The sequence below is a fragment of the Arachis hypogaea genome, chromosome 12, assembly GCF_003086295.3.
Source record: "Arachis hypogaea cultivar Tifrunner chromosome 12, arahy.Tifrunner.gnm2.J5K5, whole genome shotgun sequence".
Taxonomy (NCBI): Eukaryota; Viridiplantae; Streptophyta; class Magnoliopsida; order Fabales; family Fabaceae; genus Arachis; species Arachis hypogaea.
The window spans coordinates 36,324,255-36,332,838 of record NC_092047.1 but is presented as its reverse complement, the minus strand read 5'-3'; the positions used below and the strand labels follow the sequence as shown (position 1 = coordinate 36,332,838).

Below are 8,584 nucleotides of genomic sequence, written 5' to 3'. Positions count from 1 at the left end.
TGATTCCCTTATAGAACTGTATTTGGATTTGTGGATTACATGAATTTGCTGAGTTTCTGATTGAAATGCCTTGTTCTGGATTTGATAAATGATATTGGAATTTTTCTTCTTATGTTTATAATCTTTGAAGTTATAACGTAATTTTGATTTGCTTTTGATTCTTCCTTTCAAATCAATAATTTGAAAACTGTTATTTAGTTACTCAAGAAGGACTATGTGATGAAACATATGAATAGTTTTATTGTTGTTTGTTCGATTGGTAATTTTCTTTGCTTAAGTGTAGTGAATTATTTGGGTAATCAGTTAACTGGATCGAAAGTCTTTTCCAATCTAGAAGTTTGTTTGTGCTTTTCTAATTTGATGATTTGGTTCCGTTATGGTTCAACCTTCAAGTTGCCAAGCACTCATTGATCGAATTGTTGGAACTATTTCTGACTTGAAGAGTTGAGAGAAAATTTGTGAACGCTTGCTTTTTGGGTGGTGATTATAAGATAAACTTTGTTTTTGGCTAAGATATGATACTTGGCTAAGATATGATACTTGAGAATTTTCTTAACCCTTGGCTTTTCTGAATATTCTCTTGTTCTCAACGATTGTTCTTATTTTTAGGGATTTAGAAGATTTGTTTTCTTGGTTTGTAGTATCCTTGTGAGATTGAGATTGTAGATCTTAGATATTGAAAAGAATTGCTGGCAATTTTCGACAAAAGGGACTAGATATTTAATTTCTTAAAGTTGAATAAATTCTTTATACGAGTTTTTCTCCTTATTACATTCAACTAATTATTATAAACCATACTTTTTTTATGATCTCCTTACTAACTCTAGTTTTAAATTATCTGATTTCTCAACGAGGCCTAATGTTTCATGATTCACATTTAGTTAGGTTCGTGGAATAAAATAGTGTAAGTGAAATTATGTACTAAGGTACTAATTTGATCTATACAATGGTACTTTGAAGTAAAATTTTACTAGGATTGGAAAGATATCAACTATCTTAAAACAATAATATAGAATTCTTGTGAACTTTGTTGCTTCTAAATTAAAAGTGGGAATCAATATTAAATAACTTGAGATTTTATTGGGATAATCTCATAACATATAAAGACTACTTTGATAAATTTTTCAGCAAGTTAGGATTTTTTTTTAAAAGATTGTTAATTTGAAATGCCTGTGCTCTGGTAACAAAGTTGCTTCTATATTTATTATTCGTATTATTGAATATTTATATGTTATAACTTTTTCTCAGATACAATTTTTCGCTTTCTATTATGATATATGATATTATTGCTGAATATTTTATCTCTAGCCATTAGAATAGGTTGTTTCTTATGAATTGTTATTGTGATTATTGCTATTTAAGTCATCATTGCGTGTGATCGATACTATTATTGTTTGTAAATAGTAAATTCTTGCATATTGATATAGTTAGGATTTGATTTTCTATTCAATAGTGACTCGGTAATGCTTTCTCAGGTTTTCAAGTATCTTTTCGCTTTTATCTCATTGTTATTATTATTGGTCTCTCACATAATTTTTCTTTTTTCAATTCAGTATGCCCTGCATGATATTTTAGGTGCCTTTGATATTAAAAACATCACGTCTTTATTATTTTTACATGACGACTTTGTAGGTAGTGTTCTAAATTTGTTTAATTGATTTGGTTTTGTTATTAGTAGTAGTTAGTAGTTAGTAGTGAGTAGTGGTACTGTTTTGTGATTGAACTTTTGAGTTTCTTGATTTGTATGTAGTTGTTACTTTTGTACTTGTTAAGTTCACTTTCGGGTTGGAAATGAGTAAGGGATTTAGAAAAAAAAAACTTTCTTATGATATTATATATTTAAAAATAAGGCAAAGATTTGAGAGATATATTTTTGATAGTTAGATTAAAAAAAAATTATTTATGACTATTATGATTTTTATTTCATTTTAATAAAAGATATTTTCTTAAAAATATAGTTTTTTAAATACTAAGGTTTCTCCTGGTATTCAATTTTATTGGTGGATCTTTTTACAAAAAAAAAAAAGGAGAACACCACAAGACGATAGCATTGTGGATGTGATTAAAAATATCAATTATGCAGCGTGAATAGAAATGCACATTAAAATGAACATGGAGATTCATGACTACAAGTTTGACGTCCAAGTTTATTAATTTCTACATATATTAGTCTTTGCTACCAAGAACATATATATATATATATATATATATATATATATATATATATTTTAAGTTCAAGTAACTATTTATGAATATGAGTTATCTTTTTGGTGTTTTATCTTTACAAAAATTATGATCCATACTAATTTCATAAAATTCTTTTGCTATGTACTTGAATTATGTTGAAAGCTAAATTATGTTTGAAGATTTAGGAAAAATAAAAAGTAGCAGTTAATTTATTATAATTAATGTTAGTTTGTGTTAATCGTAATTATGTCAAAATTTAGTTTTAATTTCATTATCTTACATGTGCATTATTCGTAAATTAAGTTATAACTATATGATCATATAAAATATTTGAGTCTATTTTACAATAATAATAAGTTAAATGTACATGTGAATTTTGGCCTTGAGGATAATGAAATAATTTCTTACATTTTTTCGTCATGTTTTACGTTATTTATCTATTATTTATAGTCAAAAGCTGTTAAATTTTATTCTAGTATACTTAATATTCAAGGTTATGACAATAATTATTTCAAATGAACTTTGTCAAATAATTCTAGATAAGAGAAAATGAGCATGTTAATTTTTGTGACAATTACTGTTTTTAATATTCATAACTATTCATTTGTCTTTGTAAAAGGTGCGGTCAAATCTTCAATTTGTTGTTTTGCTTTGCTCCTCTGTTATTGTCTTTGTCTTGTTGCTTGGGATTTTGATTTACAATTTTTGTGGGCATTTTATTTACATTGTATGTTTGTTGCTGTTTAGTTTTCTTTAACTTCATTTGTCTTAGTGTTCTTATTTTGAGCTACAAATATTATAAATTTTAGGCCTTGTATGTTCTTCCTCTTCTTTGATTCTGAAAGATTGTGTGTTATTTGATTGTGTTCGTAGTTATTCTCTTAAATCTTTGTGAACATTGTCATGGACTATAGTGGCCATCTCTTGTGAACTTCGCATTTATTTTATTTAACTTGAACTTGTTTCGGCCTAATACTTTATCTTTTTTTTATTGTTTCTATCAAAGTTCCTTAACTCAGATTTTCTTGTTAGGATGTATTTGACTCTCTTTCTGGCACACTTCATTATTTTTGTACATCATTGCTTAATTATGATCCTATGCATCCTTTCGAATCCTTGCAAACCTCACCTGTGATGTTGCTCTTCTTTAATAAGTTTTGTATCATTTTGGGTAAAACTCGAGTTTGTTTCCATGTCACGTGCGATTTCTAGATATAGCAAGCGATACGCTAGTTTTTAGGACACAGCTTATCAATGCTGAAGTTCGAAAAATTGTAATTTTAAGGCTTGGCATAAGATTGGTTACTACCATGGATACAGACAACAGAACTAATGAGATTATGAAGTAAGATTGTATTTTGAGGAGATTGACGAATGATGAGCGGATAATTTATACGCTTTTTGGAATTGTTTTTAGTAGGATCTAGTTACTTTTAGGGATGTTTTCATTAGTTTTTATGTTAAATTCACATTTCTAGACTTTACTATGAGTTTGTGTGTTTTTCTGTGATTTCAGGTATTTTCTGGCTGAAATTGAGGGACTTGAGCAAAAATCAGATTCAGAGGTTGAAGAAGGACTACTGATGCTGTTGGATTCTGACCTCCCTGCACTCAAAGTGGATTTTCTGGAGCTACAGAACTTGAAATGGCGCGCTTCCAATTGCGTTGGAAAGTAGACATCCAGGGCTTTCCAGCAATATATAATAGTCCATACTTTAGCCAAGAATAGACGACGTAAACTGGCGTTCAACGCCAGCTCTCTGCCCAAATCTGGCGTCCAGCGCCAGAAAAGGAGCCAAAACCAGAGTTGAACGCCCAAACTGGCACAAAAGCTGGCGTTCAACTCCAAGAAGGACCTCTACACGTGCAACACTTAGGCTCAGCCCAAAAACACACCAAGTGGGCCCAGAAAGTGGATTTATGCATCAATTACTTACTCATGTAAACCCTAGTAACTAGTTTATTATAAATAGGACCTTTTACTATTGTATTAGGCATCTTTGGATTACCTTATGATCCTTTGATCACGTTTTGGGGGCTGGCCATCTCGGCCATGCCTGGACCTTTCACTTATATATTTTTAACGGTAGAGTTTCTACACTCCATAGATTAAGGTGTGGAGCTCTGCTGTTCCTCAAAGATTAATGCAAAGTACTTCTGTTTTCTATTCAATTCATCTTATTTCGCTTCTAAGATATCCATTCGCACCCAAGAACGTGATGAAGGTGATGATTATGTGTGACGCTCATCATCCTTCTCCCTTATGAACGCGTGCCTGACAAACACTTCTGTTCTACATGAAATAAGCTAGAATGAATATCTCTTAGATCTCTTAATCGGAATCTTCATGGCGTAAGCTAGAATGATGGCGGCATTCAAGAGAATCCAGAAAGTCTAAACCTTGTCTGTGGTATTCCGAGTAGGATTCAATGATTGAATGACTGTGACGAGCTTCAAACTCGCGATTGCAGGGCGTTAGTGACAGACGCAAAAGGAGGGTGAATCCTATTCCAGCATGATCGAGAACCGACAGATGAATAGCCGTGCCGTGACAGGGTGCGTGAGCATATTATTCATTGAGAGGATAAGATGAAGCCATTGCCAAGGGTGATGCCTCCAGACGATTAGCCGTGCCGTGACAGGGCATTGGATCATTTTCCCGAGAGATGACCGAAAGTAGCCATTGACAGTGGTGATGTATCACATAAAGCCAGCCATGGAAAGGAGTGAGACTGATTGGATGAAGATAGCAGGAAAGCAGAGGTTCAGAGGAACGAAAAGCATCTCCATTCGCTTATCTGAAATTCCTACCAATAATTTACATAAGTATCTCTATCCCTATTTTATTATATAATATTCAACAACATCATTATCACTTTATATCTGCCTGACTGAGATTTACAAGGTGACCATAGCTTGCTTCATACCAACAATCTCTGTGGGATTCGACCCTTACTCACGTAAGGTATTACTTGGACGACCCAGTGCACTTGCTGGTTAGTTGTATCGAAGTTGTGAACCATGGTATTGGCACCATGTTATTGGCGCCATTGCCAGGGAAAGAAAGAGCCATGAATTTTACATAATTACAGTGTAATCACGATTACGCATACCAAGTTGCTCACGTTGCCAGGGATTGTTCGAGCCTGGACATCACAATTTCGTGCACCAAGTTTTTGGCGCTGTTGCCGGGGATTGTTTGAGTTTGGACAACTGACGGTTCATCTTGTTGCTCAGATTAGGTAATTTTCTTTTTATTTTCTTTTCAAAAATTTTCAAAAATTTTTCTAAAATTTTCTCATCTGTTTTTCAAAAAAAAATAAAATAAAATAATAATAATAAAAATGTTTTCAAAAATTTTATTCAAAATTTTTAAGAATGAATTCTAGTGTTTCATGAAGCATGTGAAGCCTGGCTGGCTGTAAAGCCATGTCTAAATTCTCTTGGACTGAGGCTTCCAAACCATCAGAGGCAAGTTACATATTTGATAAATAATGAGCAGCAATTTGTTATCAAGAGCAATATACTCTGGTGTTAAATGCTGAAGCTTGGCTGGCCATTGGCCATGTCTAGTGTTTTGGACTGGAGCTTTCTTTGAAAGCTTGGCTGGCTAGTGAGCCATGTCTAATTCCTGGACTGAAGCTTTAGACTAAGAATGCAAGATTCCTGGAATTCATGTTAAAAATTTTGGAATCCTTATTTTTTCTTTTTCATATAATTTTCGAAAAATACCAAAAAAATTAGAAAATCATAAAAATCAAAAATATTTTTCTGTTTCTTGTTTGAGTCTTGAGTCATATCATAAGTTTGGTGTCAATTGCATGTGCATCTTGCATTTTTCGAAAATTCTCATGCATTCATGGTGTTCTTCATGATCTTCAAGTTGTTCTTGGTAAGTCTTCTTGGTTGATCTTGATAATTTTTTGTTTTGTGTCTTTTCATGTTTATCATATGCATTCTTGAATTCTTAGTGTCTAAGCATTAAAGAATTCTAAGTTTGGTGTCTTGCATGTTTTCTTTGCATTAAAAATTTTTCAAAAATATGTTCTTGATGTTCATCTTGACATTCAAAGTGTTCTTGGTGTTCATCTTGACATTCATATCATTCATGCATGCATTCATTGTTTTGATCTAAAAATTTCATGCATTGCATAATTTTCATGTTTTTCATAAAAATTTCAAAAATCAAAAAAATATCTTTCCCTTTTTCTCTCATCAAATTCGAAATTTGGATTGACTTTTTCAAAAATTTTTAAAATCAAATTGTTTCTCATGAGTCAAATCAAATTTTCAATTTGAAAATCTTATCTTTTTCAAAATCCTTTTCAAAAATCAAATCTTTTTCAAAATTCATAGTTATTTTCGAAAATTCAAAAAAAAATATTTTTCAAAAACCTTTTTCTTAATTTTATATCAAATTTTCGAAAATAACAATAACAATTAATGTTTTGATTCAAAAATTTCAAGTTTGTTACTTGCTTGTTAAGAAAGATTCAAACTTTGAGTTCTAGAATCATATCTTGTGATTTCTTGTGAATCAAGTCATTAATTGTGATTTTAAAAATCAAATCTTTTTCAAAACTAATTTCAATTATATCTTTTCAAAATATCTTCTTATCTTATCTTTTTCAAAAATTTGATTTCAAAATATCTTTTCTAACTTCCTAACTTCTTATCTTTTCAAAACTTGTTTCAACTAACTAACTAACTTTTTGTTTGTTTCTTATCTTTTTCAAAACCAACTAACTAACTCTCTCTCTCTAATTTTCGAAAATATCTCCCCCCTTTTTTTTCAAAAATTTCTTTTTAATTAACTAATTATTTTTTTTATTTGAATTTTCGAAAAACTACTAACCTTTTTCAAAAACTATTTTCGAAAATCACTAACTCCTTTTCAAAAATTATTTTCGAAAATTCTCCCTCTCCCATCTTATTCTATTTATTTATTCATCTACTAACATCTCATCTCACATCTAAACCCTCCTCACAGTTGTGTTTCTTCCATTATATTACATTCTTTGTCTCCCCCTCTTCTTCTACTCACACAGGGATCCCTATACTGTGGTATAAAGGATCTCTATTATCATTATTATTATTTTTCTGTGCCTTCTTCTTTGTCATATGAGCAGGAGCAAGGATAAGAACATTCTTGTGGAAGCAGATCCAGAACCTGAAAGGACTCTGAAGAGAAAATTAAGAGAAGCTAAATTATAACAATCCAGAGAAAACCTTTCAGAAATTTTCGAACAGGAAGAGGAGATTGCAGCCGAAAATAATAATAATGTAAGGAAGATGCTTGGTGACTTTACTGCACCTAATTCCAATTTACATGGAAGAAGCATCTCCATTCCTGCCATTGGAGCAAACAACTTTGAGCTGAAACCTCAATTAGTTTCTCTGATGCAGCAGAACTGCAAGTTTCATGGACTTTCATCTGAAGATCCTTTTCAGTTCTTAACTGAATTCTTGCAGATATGTGATACTGTTAAGACTAATGGAGTAGATCCTGAAGTCTACAGGCTCATGCTTTTCCCTTTTGCTGTAAGAGACAGAGCTAGATTACAGTTGGATTCTCAACCCAAAGACAGCCTGAACTCTTGGGATAAGCTGGTCACGGCTTTCTTAGCCAAGTACTTTCCTCCTCAAAAGCTGAGCAAGCTTAGAGCTGATGTTCAAACCTTCAGATAGAAAGAAGGTGAATCCCTCTATGAAGCTTGGGAAAGATACAAACAGTTGACCAAAAAGTGTCCTTCTGACATGCTTTCAGAATGGACCATCCTGGATATATTCTATGATGGTTTATCTGAGCTATCAAAGATGTCACTGGACACTTCTGCAGGTGGATCCATTCACCTAAAGAAAACACCTGCAGAAGCTCAAGAACTCATTGACATGGTTGCTAATAACCAGTTCATGTACACTTCTGAAAGGAATCCTGTGAGTAATGGGACGCCTATGAAGAAGGGAGTTCTTGAGGTTGATACTCTGAATGCCATATTGGCTCAGAATAAAATATTGACTCAGCAAGTCAATATGATCTCTCAGAGTCTGCATGGAATGCAAGCTGCATCCAACAGTACTCAAGAGGCATCTTCTGAAGAAGAAGCTTATGATCCTGAGAACCCTGCAATAGCAGAGGTAAATTACTTAGGTGAACCTTATGGAAACACCTATAACTCAACATGGAGAAATCATCCAAATTTCTCATGGAAGGATCAAAAGCCCCAACAAGGCTTTAATAATAGTGGAAGAAACAGGTTTTGCAATAGCAAGCCTTTTCCATCATCAACTCAGCAACAGACAGAGAACTCTGAACAAAATGCTTCTAATTTAGCAAATCTAGTCTCTGATCTATCTAAGGCCACTGTAAGTTTCATGAATGAAACAAGGTCTTCCA

General features: G+C 32.4%; 1 non-coding gene across 1 annotated transcript; it reads right to left on the bottom strand.

Moving 5' to 3' along the window:
- Window positions 1-7,842: 7,842 nt before the first annotated feature.
- LOC112731584 (small nucleolar RNA R71) lies at window positions 7,843-7,950 on the bottom strand. The gene has a single exon (XR_003167357.1). It is a non-coding gene; the product is annotated as a small nucleolar RNA R71 (small nucleolar RNA).
- Window positions 7,951-8,584: the final 634 nt, after the last annotated feature.